At 36.3% G+C, this 15,699-nt stretch overlaps 1 long non-coding RNA gene across 2 annotated transcripts; it reads left to right on the top strand.

Moving 5' to 3' along the window:
• Positions 1-426: 426 nt before the first annotated feature.
• Positions 427-15,356, top strand: LOC103102854 (uncharacterized). Of its 2 annotated transcripts, none has more exons than XR_461419.3 (3): positions 427-680; positions 2,346-2,432; positions 9,130-9,351. It is a non-coding gene; the product is annotated as an uncharacterized LOC103102854 (long non-coding RNA). The 2 variants fall into 2 exon arrangements; XR_001627751.2 differs by lacking the exon at positions 9,130-9,351 and adding an exon at positions 15,257-15,356 and having other exon boundaries at positions 428-680.
• The last annotated feature ends 343 nt before the right edge of the window (positions 15,357-15,699 follow it).

Genomic DNA, 15,699 nt, shown 5'->3' with positions numbered 1-15,699 from the left:
TCTTATGTTTAATATTTGTAGTTCTACAAACCCTGTCCATAGAAGGTATATCTGTTATTTAGTACTTTTTAAATTGCAAATACTATCCCAGGGGAAGAACTGACATTGCTTGCTAAAAATACATGAAGGCAAAGCTAGAACTCCTTAAGGCAAAGGTTCATTGTCCTTTTACAAGAACAGATCTTGAGACCATCCTCCTTAGCATGGGTCAAGCTTGAGAAAGACATGCTTTTGGATATTTTCAACATATGAAAAGACCACAAAAGAAGAGCAATAATACTATGCAAAAAAGAAAAAAAATCACATCTAACTATGGAGGATTAGGGAAGGGTTGTTAAAGTAGGTTACATTTGGCAGCTTTGAAACATAGTCAGTATTTCAATAGCTAAGAAAGGGGATGGAGGAGGAGGAGGATGGGAGGCTATGACAAGGTTTGTAATATGACATCATTTTCACTAGAATCATTATTGACTCTTTTCTGCCCTCTAAGCTACTCAAAGACTGTTTTTCACCTCACTGATTCCTCCCTCAACCCACCTCACACAGGCAGATTAAAGGAAAGGAGAACAAGATGTAAAAGGACCTGAACAAAGCAGTGACATCAGAGCTGATGGAGTTTTTAATGCTACACATTGGAAGTACTCCATGTGCAGAAATCGATTAAGTTGTTGAAATGAAAGGTAACAATAAGATCAATACAGCATTCTCTCATTATAAAAATGTTTTTATTTTATTGGCTGAATCTATATACAAGGCACAATGAAGTTAATCTTATATATGCTAGGCTGTCCACTTAGACTTACGTGATTTTAAAGTATTCAATAATTTCCTGTGTTCTATCAATGGCTTACTTTTCACAAAACCTTTAATTAATATTCAGGAGATTGAGTTCATCAACAGGTTCCCCAAATGTGAAACTACTTAGCTATTGTAATATAAGCCTGGTATTTAGTTCTGTATAGCACTAACTACTTTTTTTAAGTATTTGTTTTGAAGTTGAGAGCAAAGTCAGATAGGAGTGTGAATTAAGATCTCAAAACCACCCTCTCAAAGGGATTCCTTCTTCTTTTTTTAATCAAAACCCTGAGGATAGAAGAGAAATGGAAAAATCAAACTGTTTGGGGGAAAAAAAGACTTCTTGAAGAATCCGATATTTCTTCCCTTTTATTGGTGTTGTCAGCATTTTATTCAGTTAATTCCATTACCAGTATTGCCTTATCCCACTCTTCCACCCCCACTGACTTTAAATAAGCACATGGAAAAACTAGGAGTAGAAAATCTAATGGTCCTGACTTAAGAAAGATATCACTGAAATGAGAAACTCCCTCTACCCTTTTCCAATAGGCAATATAACGGGAATTTCGAGATTGAGAGCATTTCTTCTCTCAAAAAGAGGAGAGAACTCCTGAAGGAGAAGTTAAATTATTTATCTGTTATCATTAAGCTAGTAAGTGTTTAAAGGAAAACTTGAACCCAGGTCTTGACTTCAAAATTAGCCCCAGAATCACAATATCACTCCATTTGTGAGAAACTAAGAACCAAAGACTTTCTAAATCTAAAGGATTTCCTCCTATTCTTCAGTTTCATTTCCCCACTGTGGACTGAGCTTCAATATAAGAATTGGACTCCCTGAGTACTTGATTAAATTTAAAATGACAAATTGTTAAATCACTAGGTTCTGGTTTGTGGGTTTGTTTTGTTTTTGTACATCATCCCAGAAACAATCTGTATGAGAAATTGCTATTATGTCAAGATTATGTGGTAGTGGAAGAAGTCGCCCACTTGGGGCATTGATCTATTTCTTAATAGTCTTGTTTTTAAAATAATATGTAATTGTGCTCATTCATTGCCACAGCAGCATTTTGCCACTACTGTTCTTTGAGAGCTTACAAAGGAAAAGATCCCACATAAGAATATTCAGTCTCACTTTATTATATAAGTGCTATAATCATTCTTATTCATAGCTCCCATGCAGTCACTCCTCTGATCCAAAGCCTTTAATTGCCCTCACTGCCTAATAAATACAATCCAAATACCTAGTCTAACTCTCATGAATTTCCATTTCCTTTGCTTCCTCACCTTTCTAGTCTAACTTCACACTCCTCCCTTTTATCTGTGTTATGCTCCAACCATACTGGACAACTAATTGTCCCTTATTCATAAGAACTTTTCCACCTTCCTACCTTTAGCACTCCATTCTCTATGCCAGGGATATTTTCCCCATTTTCCACCCACCCCCTCTTTTTCTGAAATTATAATAATATTTCAAGACACAGCTCAAGCACCATCTCCTCTAAGAAAATATCTTTGCTAGCTCTTGTCCAAAATTGTCTTTCCTTCTTCAGGCTTTGAATAAGACTTTGCAATGCCAGAGGATCACATATTGAAAGTTGGAAGGTCCTCTTACAGATTCAACCACCTACTTTTTCAAGGTGAGAAACTGAAAAGCTAAAGTGATTTCTTCAATTAGTACATTTTTATTTTGCAATATAGAGTACTGAGTTCTTATTTCAGTAAAATTCTACTGAAGTGTGTCATAGATTCTTCTTCCTATACCCTCAACATCTGCTAGATTGTAAACTACAGGAATTATTCTGAATAGAAATTGGGGTTTCATGTAATAATAATGGTATGGTAGTAGTATCTCAGTAACCGAGGATGACGATTGTCTTTGTGCGTTTTCATCTATGATAGATGAGTGTGTACAAAGACACTTGTGCGTGAAGGAGATTTAAGTGGAAAAGTCGATGCACAGAGACAGTCCCACTCTCTCAGTGTTGGAAGCCTGGGTCCAGGGCACAAAAAGTCATTACACCTGGAGACTTCCTCAGCTGCATTGGATGGCCATGTTGTCCTTTGTGCTCCAACAAGCCCTAAGCACTGCACAGTGCCTTGCTGTATCGCTATCTCAGCTGTTGAGCCTTCTTGTTGGTTTCTAGTATATTAACATAGTAGGTACTTAACAAGTAGCTATTTAATTAAATATAGAATTATTACTTTCTTTGGAAGTCACTACTTTTCAGATTCCCCTATAAAAAATGAGAAATATATCTAAGATCTGAATTAAGTGTCCTAAACATTAGAAGGGGCAGCTAACAGCACAATAGATAGAGTGCTGGTCCTCCAGTCAGAAAGTCTCATCTTCTAAGTTCAAACCTAGCCTCAGACTCTTCATATCCATATGACCCTGGGCAAGTCCCTTAACTCTGTTGGACTCAGTTTCCTCATTTGTGAAATGAACTGTGAAATGTAGATAGAAATGGAAAACCACTTCAATATTTTTTGTGAATAAAACTCCAGATAGGGTCCCAAAGAGTTGGACATGACTGGAAAGACTGAAAAACAAAAACACAACAGAAATTATTTGTACACTTTGTGTATTTCTCTATAGGGTAAGCAATATATGCCTTGTTTCACATGATGAACATGGAAATTTGTATCACATATAATATATGTACAACCTATATCATACTATCTGCCTTCTTAGAAAGGAAAGAAGGATATGAAGGGGACATATAACATGGATTGCAAAATGTCAGAAGACAAATATTAAAACTGTTTAAACTTATAATCAGGAAAAATAAAAAATAATTTTAAAAGACACTTTAAAAAAGGAAAAATTTATTTGCAAATCAAAGTAGCAAAGACATGTTTGATTTTCCTAGCCTACTAGTCCTCCCTACTCTTATTTGGAAGCAGAGATGTGAGATACAAAGTTCTATTCAGGAACCAGTTATGACTTAATACTTCTCTCCAATGAATAGTTAATAAAAATTAGAGAAGTCATATGTAGTACCTAATTTTAAATATTCAATTATTGCTGTTTCTGTTTTTATTGCTAACATATATACTATAAGCTAAATCTGGGGCATTTAGAATATAAGTTGCACACCAATATAATTACCTAATGAAAAAGTCAATGATTCCATCAGTTATTTAAATCTCTCTGATGGCCAATAACTGAGATGATCACCTTTTAAAAATACCTTAAATTTACTCAATTTATGAGGTACTTTCCTCAAAAATGCCCTGTGAGATAGGTATACAACTAACATTATCCACTTCTTACAGGTAAGGAGTGAGATTCTGAACAAGACATGCAACTAGAACATAAAAAAAAAAAAACCTGACAATTTTTTTTGTTGTTAGTTATTTTTCAGTTCTGTCTGACTCTGTAGCCTCATGTAGGGTTTTCTTGACAAAGATACTGGACTGGTTTACCATTTCTTTTTCCAGTTCATTTCATAGATGAGGAAACTGAGACAGATAAGAGTTAAGTGACTTGATAGTAATTGTCCGAGGCTGGATTTGAACTCATGAAGATGAGTCTTCCTGATTTCAAGTCCCATGCTCTATCCACTGCACAACCTAGCTACCCTAGCTTCAAATATAAGCTCACTGATTTCAATTACAGTGGTTTTCCCATGATGCCATACTTCCCCTGATAACCACTCACTGATAAATCCTCCCTGTAGGACACTGGCCTATCCTCCCCCAAGCAAATTTCCAAATCTTTAAACAGCAAAATTTCTTGTGCTTTCTCTTAGTAAAGTGAATTTCCTAATCAGGATTACCCCATATCATTGAAAGCATAGGTAAGGATCAGGGAGGGAGTTTTAGGATAGTTATTTTGATACAACCTCAAAAATACAACCTTAAGAAATCCATCAACCCCTTTAAATTAAAAAAAAATAGCAAGATGACTGCTCTCCTGAAATGTTATTGAAATGCAATGTCAAAGAGTATTCTGTTTGATCTCAAGGGGGTTATGCTTTAATGTGGCATATCTCTCACTGAATGCTGGTTTTCAATTTAGTATATACCACAAAATGGCACTGGCAGCCTACAAATCTTTTGCCAACAAATATAATCTTGTCATATCAGTGATTGCTTTCTTGAAGCCAGCAAGAAAGAGATTTTTAAATCTTTCAAGACTTGCCAAACTTTTCTTCTCCTTACTTCCTTTTTTTTTTAAGACCAAAGAATTTGCCTCTTATTACTAATGGATAAACTAAGGTAAACTGTAAAAAATCAGACTCCAGGTCCTCTGATATTCAACTCAAACTGGTCTATAATGTCTTTGTTTAATTTATTAGAGCTTTTGGTCCTGTGTGCTTTACCACAATGTAGAGCTATCAAAATAAATTCGAGGATTTTACAAGGCTCTTGGTAGGAGGTGAAGATTTTTATTCACCTACCTCTGCACTGGCATAAAGAATTAATGACACGCAATTTGTTGGATGATTTACACTCACTTAGTTTTTGGTCTTCATTTAATAATATGCCACAGCTGTGCCTATCCTCCTAAACACTATCCTGTCTTTCTGAACACCGTCAGGAATGTCACACCTGCTCAAGAGTGGGAGATCACAAAGCCTTGAAGAATTACAGAGGATATATTCCATCTGAAGGAAGAAAGAAAGAAAAACAGGGAGAAACCAAAAAGGCAGAGAGAGGGAGGAGGGATACATGAAAGAAGAAAGGAAGAACAATTTTTTAAAGGATTTAGAGATACTGTTGATCTGGGCAACATTTCTTTTTTCCCTGCTGTGATTATACACCACAGGTGTTTAATAGTTTAAAATATCTTGGTTTTTCCCCATTGCACTTTGCTCAGTTTCAGGATCCACTTCACTTCTGATACTTCCTCACAGCTCCTTAGATTTCCATGTTGGGATTATCATACCAGGTGGGTCTGGAGAGTGATGCAATTGGTTTGGGGATATACAAAGAAATATTGCAAGAAGCCCCCAGCATACTGAATACATTCCCCAAGGAAGATGTATAGAATGGCATGGACAAGACTCCCAGAGGAATGATGGGAATTGGGTTATAAAATACATCTTCAGAGAGAGTTCCTATGTATATGAGCTCAGAAAACCCATAAAGCCCTAAAATGGGAAAATACTGCAGTTCTAATACAACCAAATAAGCCTAGTTAACATGAGAGGTTGTGAGCTTCCCTAAATCAATTCAAATGCATTTATTATGTGTTTTTGCTAAGCAGTGGAAACACAAAGACAAAAGTGAAATCCTCTTGCCCTCAAGAAGCTTATAATCTAGTGAAGAAGAAAATATAAATGTATGTGTGCATATACACCCATAGAAAAGGCATTATTTGCATATCCCCATGCTTACATGCATATGTATTTGCACATATATGTGTTTGTGTATCTATGTTAATCCAAACGTTTTAATAAAATTTTAAGTTATAATAGTTTAATAATATTTCATAAGATTTAAATAAATACATGTTAATTTTATACTTAACATTGCACTATTACTTTTGAGACACTCTGTATCTCAAACAGAGACACCCTGTGCATCTCAAATGCCCAGACAAAACAGAGCTACAAAGGAGGGTGAGGCTCTAGCGAATGAGGGAATTGGGAAAGGCTTCCAATAATAGGTAGTAGTTGAGCTGAGCCTCAAAGAGAACTGAGGGTTCTAAGAGGTAGGAATACATTTCAGAGAGAGAGGGCAGCAACTGGAAAGGCATGGAGATGGGAAATGGGATATTGTGTAAGGAATAGCAAGAAGATCTGTCTAAGTGGTCTTTTCTCACCTGGTTGCACTAATCTAGGACTTTTCCAACATGGCCCAAAAAGTTCATTACTGGGAAACCCTTTTTAGGATCTTATCAGTCTTTGAACTCCCCAAGATCCTCTGTCCCTCTGATTGGAGGGCAGATCCTTAAACTTGAAAGGCTGGAACTCAGCTTGGAAGATCTCATTTCATGCCTGGCTGCACTACTTTGAGATTTCTTTGATTTTTCCACTATATCCCTGAATCAGGCATCTTCTCTGGATGTCCCTCGCCATTTTCAGCTTCCTTTTGCATATTGTCTACCTCCATTCAACTGTAAGCTCCTTAAAGGTCAAGAATTGTCTTTTTTTTTCAGGTTTGTATTTCCAGTGCTAAGCAGAATGCCTGGCCCATAGTAGGCTCTTAATAAATGTTCAATAACTGACTGTCTCTGAACTTGATGGAGAGTAATGCATAATAAGGCTAGAAAAGTAAGATGTGACCAGAAAAGGCTTTAAATATTTGATCTTTGAAGTTGTAGGGCAGCACTAGAATTTATTGAGTAGAGGAGCAATGTGGTCAGACTAAAACTTTAAGAAAATCACTTTGGCAGCAGTATGAAGGATGGATTGAACTGGAAAAGGGAGAGACAAGGCAGAAAGAACAATTAGAAGGCTACTGCAGTAGTTCAAAGGTAATGAGACTTTAACTAGAGTGGTAGCTATGGCAGTAAAAAGAAAGAAACAGATTAAGATGCTATGGACATAGAAACAATAAGATTTGGCAACTTGTAAGATTTGTGGATTGGATAAAATTACAAAAGTAAAGGATTACATCGAGGTTAAGAATATAAATTACTGGAAGGGAAGTAATATCCTTAACAGAAATAGAAACTGGGAAGAATGTGTTTTGGTAGAAAAACAATTAATTTCCTTTGGCTATGTAGATTTTGAGATGCTTATCAGAAAACCAATTAAAATGTCCAATGGGCAGCTGGTGATAGAGAAATACAATTCAAAAGAGAGATAAGGACCAGTTATAGAAATCTGTGTGTTATCAAAACAAATGATCATTAAACCCATAGAATCTAATTAATTACTGAAGAATATGTAAAGAAATAAAAGAACCCAGGTCAGAGCTATGGTATAAACCCATGGTTATAGAGTGTGATCTGGATGCTGACCCATCAAAGAGAGCTGAGAAGGGTCAGTCAGACAGATAGGAGGAGAATGAAGAAAAACACAGAAAGGAGAGAGGCAAAAAGAATTGTGTAGTGTTAAATGATGGAGAAAGATCATGAAGAATATGAAAGAAGAAAGTTCATGAGATATTCTCCTTAAGAAACCATTGGTAACTTTGAAGAGAAAAATTTCAGGTGAGTGATCAGATTGCAAAGGATTTAGGAATGAGTAAGAAAGGGGGGAAATAGAGTCAATGTATATAGAAAGTCTTCTCTTGGTGTTTGAATGAAAAAGGGAGGAGAATTTTACCTTTCAAAATCACAAAACAGAAAAAGGACTTCTAAAGTCATATAATCCAAATCATGCTTGAAGAAGAATCCTTTCCCTAATATCCCTGAAGAGTGGATCTGTTAAAAGACATCCAGTACTAGTCAAGTCATTATCTTAAGAGAGAATCCATTCCAATTCTGGATTGCTCTAATTGTTAAGAAATTGTGCCTTCTGCAATTTGAAACTATACGCAAAGGGTGCTAAAAGACTGCCTACCCTTTGATACAGTCATAGCACTGCTGGGTTTTGTACCCCAAAGAGATAATAAGGAAAAAGACTAGTACAAGAATATTCATAGCTGCACTCTTTGTAGTGGAAAAAAAAATGGAAAATGAGGGGATGCCCTTCATTTGGGGAATGGCTGAACAAATTCTGGTATATGTTGGTGATGGAATACTATTGTGCTAAAAGGAATAATAAACAAGAGGAATTCCATGTGAACTGGAACAACCTCCAGGAATTGATGCAGAGTGAGAGGAGCAGAACCAGGAGAACATTATACACAGAGACTGATACACTGTGACACAATCAAATGTAATGGACTTCTCTACTAGAGGCAATGCAATGATCCAGGACAAATTCTGAGGGACTTATAAGAAAGAACACTATTCACATTCAAAGGAAAATCTGTGGGAATAGAAACAGAAGAAAAACAACTGCTTGATCATGCGTCAATGGGGATATGATTGGGGTTATAAACCCTAAATGATCACCCTTTCGCAAATATCGATAATATAGAAATAGGTCTTGACCAAAGGCACATGTAAAACCTAGTGGAATTGTGCATCAGATATTGTAGGGGGCTTGGGAGAGGGGAGGGAAAGAACATGATTTTTGTAATCCTGGGGAAAAGCTCAAAATTAACCAATTAAATAAAAATTTAAAAAATTATAAAAAAAAGAAAGTGTGCCTTCTATCAAGCCTAAATTTGCCTCTCTGAAACTTCTACCCACTGCTTCTAGTCCTGCCCTTTAAAGTCAAGCTACTAACAATATTAACAATAAAAATAATCCCTTATGTAACCATATTAAAACTCTTCATTTTTTGAAACCATTTATCACAACATCACTCCTCTACACCTTTTCTTCTCCAGGCAAAATATATAATTTCTCTTCAACTGGCCCTCCTTTGGCATGGTCGCAAATCCATGAATGGCGGGGGAAAAATTACGAACAATAAAAATTAAAGAAAAATGAAGGAAAAATAATTGTATTTGAGAAGAAATTACTACAGGTCAAAGAATAATCAAGAAACACTATATTTCAAAAAACAGTTGAGTGTTAGCAAAGTGTAATAAAGAGTAAACTGAGAGAAACTGTTACTTATTGAAATGGAGAATGTAAACTGAGGGGAACCTGCTGTTCTCTGGCTATGACTAGAGAGGCTGCTACAGGGACCTGAACCTGCTTATTGGTAATGGAGGTAGGACAGAAATGCTGGTACACAGGGGACACTGCTCTGGGATTTGCTCTGGGTTTCTGCCTATTTATCCCTACTGATTGCTGATGGATCAATCTACTTCCTAACCTTCTTCCTCCCTCATGCCCTTCCTTGCCTCCCTCACCTCCCAGTTCTTCTTGAAGCCTTTGGCTCTTTCCCTCCCTCCTGAACTATAAAGATACTCTAGTTGCTTTCTCAGTCGAGGAGTTTATTGGTATAACAGGATGGGAAACTGAGGTAAGAGGGATGAGGAATTTCCCTAATCTAAATGAGATAAAATTGAGGGTTTGGGGAGTCACAAGTATGACTCTTAGACAGTTAGAAAGATGGAGGACAATAGCAGTTCTTTCTTCTTCTTCACAAATCAGCCAGATCTCTCAGCTTAACCTCAGAAAGAAACAATGTTCAAAGTCTCTCCTTTTCTCCTGGCCAGCTCAACTCTCTTATAGACCACCAACTCAAAGCTTCTCCCTGATCACCTTCCACTGCTCAGAGCCAGAGACAAAGTCCAAAAGCCAAGTCAGCATCACAAAAGTCTCTCAGACAGCTTCAAACTTCCAGGGAAAAGAGTGTGTGTCCCCCAGTCAGAGACAAAGTCCACAAGCTCAGTTTCTCCTCTCAGAGTGTGGCCAGCAAACCCCCAACTGCCCCTCCTTGGGACATTCCATTGGAACCCTGGCTTTTGCATCTTGGTCCACAAGTCCTTCAAAACCTCTCTCTTCATGTCTGTATCACAAAAGATGACAAAAATAGAAAATTAAGTCCATAGCAATCATTTTGAAAAATTGGTCTAACTCATATCCAAAGTGAATGGCATTATTCTATGTGGGACAATCAGATTCAATGGCATTTGATATGAAAGAGCTTTTTATAAAACTCCTTTCCATGCTAACCCAAATATTGTGTGACTTTTTTTATTAGATTGACCAGTACTTTGTCCATTTTATCTGTTTTTTTCAAAGTCCCAGCTTCTAGTCTTGTTTATTAATTCAATAGTTCTTTTACTTTCAATTTTATTCATTTCTCCTTTAATTTTTAGGATTTCTAATTTAGTTTTCACCTGGGGATTTTTAATTTGTTCACTTTCTAGTTTTTTAATTTAGTGTGACATTTTTCCCCCAATACATACCTTTGAAAGTTGCATTCGCACTATATTCGAACACTTCCAGCTTTGAAACCATAAGTTGTGTATTGTGCACCTCAGCATACGTAATAAACATGGTTGTCTCCTGGGGCAGATGAGACATCCCAACCAAACACATGTTGTTTTGATATTTCATCAAATATCATCGTTAATACTAACAGTGTCAAATCAGTGTTGATTAAAACTAATGAAAATGAGAAAAGAATGAATGTGATGCTTACAGTCACAACTGATAGGTGAAAACTGATTCTTTACATAATTTTAAGGTTTTACACCTTAAAATTACCACTTTAAATTACACACCTTAAAATTACATTACCTCAGGATAAGTTACCATCAGGAGTGATCTTTTGTGTGCAGGAAAATGGATGGATGAATGAAGAACTTGTGTTAGATTGGTTGAATGTGGTCTTGGGTAGGTGCTCAGGTGCGTTACTGAGTCAGAGAAGGATGCTCATACTCAACATGTTCAAGGATCACCTGACTGAAAATGTGAAAAAGAAAATTGCTGAAATGTGCACAATCCTAGTTATTATTCCAGGAGAAATGATGTCGAAATTACAAGTGTTAGATGTAGTAATGAATAAGTCATTCAGTCAGTCACTGTATTAAGTAACTGGACCAAAACCTCTTAGGTCAAAATTTCCACCAAGTCCATTGTGCTTGGATTTTAAAAAAATATTATATATCAAACAGTATGGATTGATGGATGGTAGCAAGAATGGTGTTTTGTGAGAAGAGGATGACAGCGATGATTGGAATGATGTTTCTACTTTAGGAGATGAGGAAACAGAAGAGGAAGGAGAACATGATTAAATATTGGAAGGTAGTTTCTTACAAGTATCTATAAAAGTAAAACATATTTAATAAAAGTATTAGCATTAAAACTTTAACTTGTTTTCAGGATCTTGAAAAAACTTGGAATATAAAGTGGCTGCATTATTCACGAGTTAAGAGAAAGTTGTAATTTAAAAGGAAAAAAATAAGAGAGGTGTTTTCTCTTTCTGTGTTAACCTTCAAAATACTTGGGGACTGTAAAGGTTAAATTTATGGTTGAGACTTAATGTAATAATTGCTGGTTGCCAAGGATTTTAATTTCTAAAATCATAAAATGAAACATTCAAGTCATGATGGAATTTTATGGCGATTTAATTACACTAGGAGGAAGAAATTAAGAAAGAGAGAGAGAGATAAAAAGAGTTAACTCAAACTGCTCTGGCTCAGGCTGAGCCAGGCAGGAGTTCAAGGCCTTGGATAGCCAAGGGAAAGGGGAGTCAGTCCTTTTCGCTCACGTGACCCATTGAGGTAAGCTGTCTGCGGGAGTTCCTCCAAGCTCGAGTTCCAGGATCGAACTGGTGTCTAACCCTCTCCACAAGAAATGACAAGAACTCCAAAGGCAGTTCTCTACCTCACTTCCTGTGTCTCATATGTGCCAACAGGGGCTCAAGCTTGGCTTAGGACAGCCCAGGGGACAGTCAGTTGTTTCTGATTTGTCATTTGATAGCACATGCCCATGTAGTGTGGGTGTGCACATTCCTGGGTGCTAGACCAAGCAAGATGGGGAAAATCTAAAAATCACAGATCCCACTAAATTCAGGGTCATATTATGTTTGGGCTAATACAATTACTCAGATGAAAAAATGTTTTACATTATTACACATATAAAACCTCTCTGAATGAGTACCATCTCAGGGAGACGGAAGGGAAAGGAAAGTGGGAGAGGAGAGAATTTGGAGATAAATTTTTAAATGAATGTTTAAAATTGCTTTTACATTGGGAAAAATAAAATATTATTTTTAAAAATAAATTAATTTTTTTTTTTGCAAATTCAACTTTGGCACACTTAAAAAAATCTAAGTCCCAGAATCCAAATCTCACAACTGGAATTAACCAGTGAAGTAAAGACACATAATCCAATTTCCTGGCTGACTCCATAGTCTATTGAATATCTTTACCAAATCTTTCTTCTCTAAGAAAAGATTTCATTTAGCATAGAAGGGAGAAAAAATCACAAAATTTCAATGGAAAAATACTCTTCTAAATATATGTAAAATTGGACAGTTATGAAGCAGAGTTCATTTTTCCCATTTTTTATTCAGACCATTCACCTAAATTTAAAACTATCTACCCATTTTCCATAGCAATTTTCCACATAAATGGATCAAATGTAGCTTAAAATTTAAAATCTCAACCTTTACACGTGGCTAATTACACATGCCAAAACAGCTTTGGATCAAGTCCATGATATTCTAAAATAAAGATTAGGAAATTATTTGAGTATTTTTTTTCAGGTGTACTCTTTCTAAAGAATTGTATAATCACCACCTTTATTACAACTTATAATTCAGAATAACACTAATAAAAATGCTTCCAGGAAATTAAATCCAAAAAAAATTATAATTCTCATGTACATTGTGGCAAAAAATGACTTTCCGTAATTCCCTTGTACCCACAGAGAAATACTGAAAAATAATGATTTGAAAGCTTAATTCTTTGATTCTGATCATTAAATCCAGAAGAGGCATTTAGGGTAATCTGGTCAACACACAAGGAAAACAAAGAACTAGGAGATGAAATGGTTTGCCTTAGGTCATCTACTGAGTAAGAGGGAGAACTGGAAGTCTAACTCAGGTCCAGAGATTCCAAGTTCAAAGCTCTTTCTTTAGTTCTGTCCTTTACATCTGTGACTTACCTAAGATTAGAAAATCACTTTTCTATTTCTTGACTTGAAATCTTTACATCTACAAACTTAACAAAAGTCTAATGTGGCAATTTTTTATTTGTTTTGAGGCAGTATGGTGGAAAAAAAAAGACCCAGCTCTTGAGTCAAAATGTCTGGGTCCATATCCCAGTTTTCCACACAGGGCCCAAGTATCCTCAAATGTAAAATATGAGGAACCGATTAACCAGGGAGCCTCATCACTCTTAAGAGAATGATCCTTTTGGAATAATCAAACAGCATCATGCTAAGTCGTTATTTTTTGTATTGTCTACAATGTTCTACCACTGATTCTCTCTTCCCTTGAGTAAGGCCATGTGAACATTTCTGGGCAAAAACTAGATCACTGAGGCTTGTTTTCTTTTAATTTAATGAGGAAGGATCTTCAACTCACACCAAAGAAATTATCAAGTTAAACTTAGACCTCAGCTTCCCCTAGGATGGGGAATGATGGCTAGGTGTTGTCACTGATATATGATAGATGTAGTCAATTTAATTCTTCCCTCCTAAGGCATAGGGGTAAATTGGGAAATAAGTTCAATCTCCTTACCAGCCCTTGAACAAGTAGGTACGAGTCTTTTGAGGAAGAGATACTAAACCTTATTGAAAGAAGTCTAGAAGAACTTGAGAGCTGCAAAAGAAGTTTCAATTTCTCTGTCTAAAAATTGGGTTAGTGCAGGTGACTTTCCAGTAGCCTAGGATAATTGAGGCAATATAGTAAAGTGAAGAATTCTGAACCTGGAGCCAAAAATGAAATGAATCTTATAATTTCCTGCACTCATTAGTTGGGTGACCATGAGGAAATCACTTAACCTTTATAAATCTCTGTTTTTTCATCAGTAAAATAGGAATAATGATATTTGCAGTACTTATTTCATAAGGTTCTTGTGAGTGCCATGGGATCCAAGGTATATAAAGCAATTGGGAATCTTAAAATCCATCATAAATGTCTTATTATCATGCTGTTATGCATACTGAGCTAGGCAGATAGCCTCCTCAAAAAAAAAAAGCAACTTTAACCTGGCACATTAATGCTATCTTAATGCACTCTTGAAAAAGAACAATGATCATTGGCCACCAATATTTCTTCTACTTTTACCCTGTTTTGTTTGCATTTTGCTTTTCATGGAGTTAAATATTGCCTTCTTAGAGATGGATGAGCTATCCTGCTGGTAAACCCTGCAGAGTTCTTGTTTTTCATTTAGTAGCTTCTGGATTTCCCCATCATTTTCATTAAACTAAACCTGAAGTTTCTGAGTATTCTGGCTCAGATGAGTAAATGCCAAGCATTCAGAATCTACTATAGAGAGCACAACTCTAATGGACTGACCCACTTGTTCAAATGCCAACCATATATTTGCCTAAAAGACTGTTTTATGGAGAACTCACACAAGGCAAGTATTCACACGGAAGTCGGAAGAAAAGATATAATCATACTCTCAAGGTCTCCCTAAAGAACTTTAGTATCAATTGTAGGACACAAGAAACACTGGACTCTGCTTGCATCAAAGAAGGCACTGTGCTCTATGAGAAAAGCAGAATTGCAGTAGCTCAAAGGAAACATGAGATGCACAAGTTTAGAGATATGGCTGTTCCAAATGTTCATTTGGCTATTTGTGCCCAACCTGTGGTAGTGCCTTCAGAGCTTATATTGGTCTGGTCAGCCACTGTCAGACACACTCTACATTGATCCCAACATGATGGTGCCATTTTTTGCTCTTCTTTGAATAGGAAAGACAACAATCAACTGACATTTAATCCTAGCATCTGTTGGCATAGCTGGAATTCTCTAGGGAAAAAATCCTCCAGCTAGGAACTGTGTGCCCTGCCCATGTTTCCTTTATTGTCCTTTATTTATATTTCATGGAATAGAATTATGGCCTGAAACATATATCCCTTTCCTTGTTTTCTTTACAGAATCTATGGACAAATGAGGTCCAGAAATCCCTTAAATACACCTGAAGAATGGAGAGTAATTTCAGGAGATTGTTGATATAAAAGGTTCCATATGAGAATACTTATTTTTTTCTTTCATTATATTCATTTTCAAAGATTTTTCACAATAACCAATAAATTTGTGTTGTTCAGTCATGTCTACCACTTTGCAACCCCATTTGGGGGTTTCTTGGCAAAGATACTGGAATGGTTTTCCATTCCCTCACCAGCTCATTTTATAAAGGAAGAAACTCAGGCAAACATGGTTAAGTGACTTACCCAGGGTCATACCGTTAGCAAACCTCTGAGACCAGATTTGAACTCATGTCTTTCTGTCTCCAGGTCTACCTGTCACTCTATCTACTATGCCATCTAGATGACCTAATCAATAAACTGTGTGGCCACAACATATTGATTGTGACCCA

The sequence above is a fragment of the Monodelphis domestica genome, chromosome 2, assembly GCF_027887165.1.
Source record: "Monodelphis domestica isolate mMonDom1 chromosome 2, mMonDom1.pri, whole genome shotgun sequence".
NCBI classification, from domain to species: domain Eukaryota; kingdom Metazoa; phylum Chordata; class Mammalia; order Didelphimorphia; family Didelphidae; genus Monodelphis; species Monodelphis domestica.
Note: the sequence above shows the minus strand (reverse complement) of the source record. Positions and strands in the feature narration are given on the sequence as shown.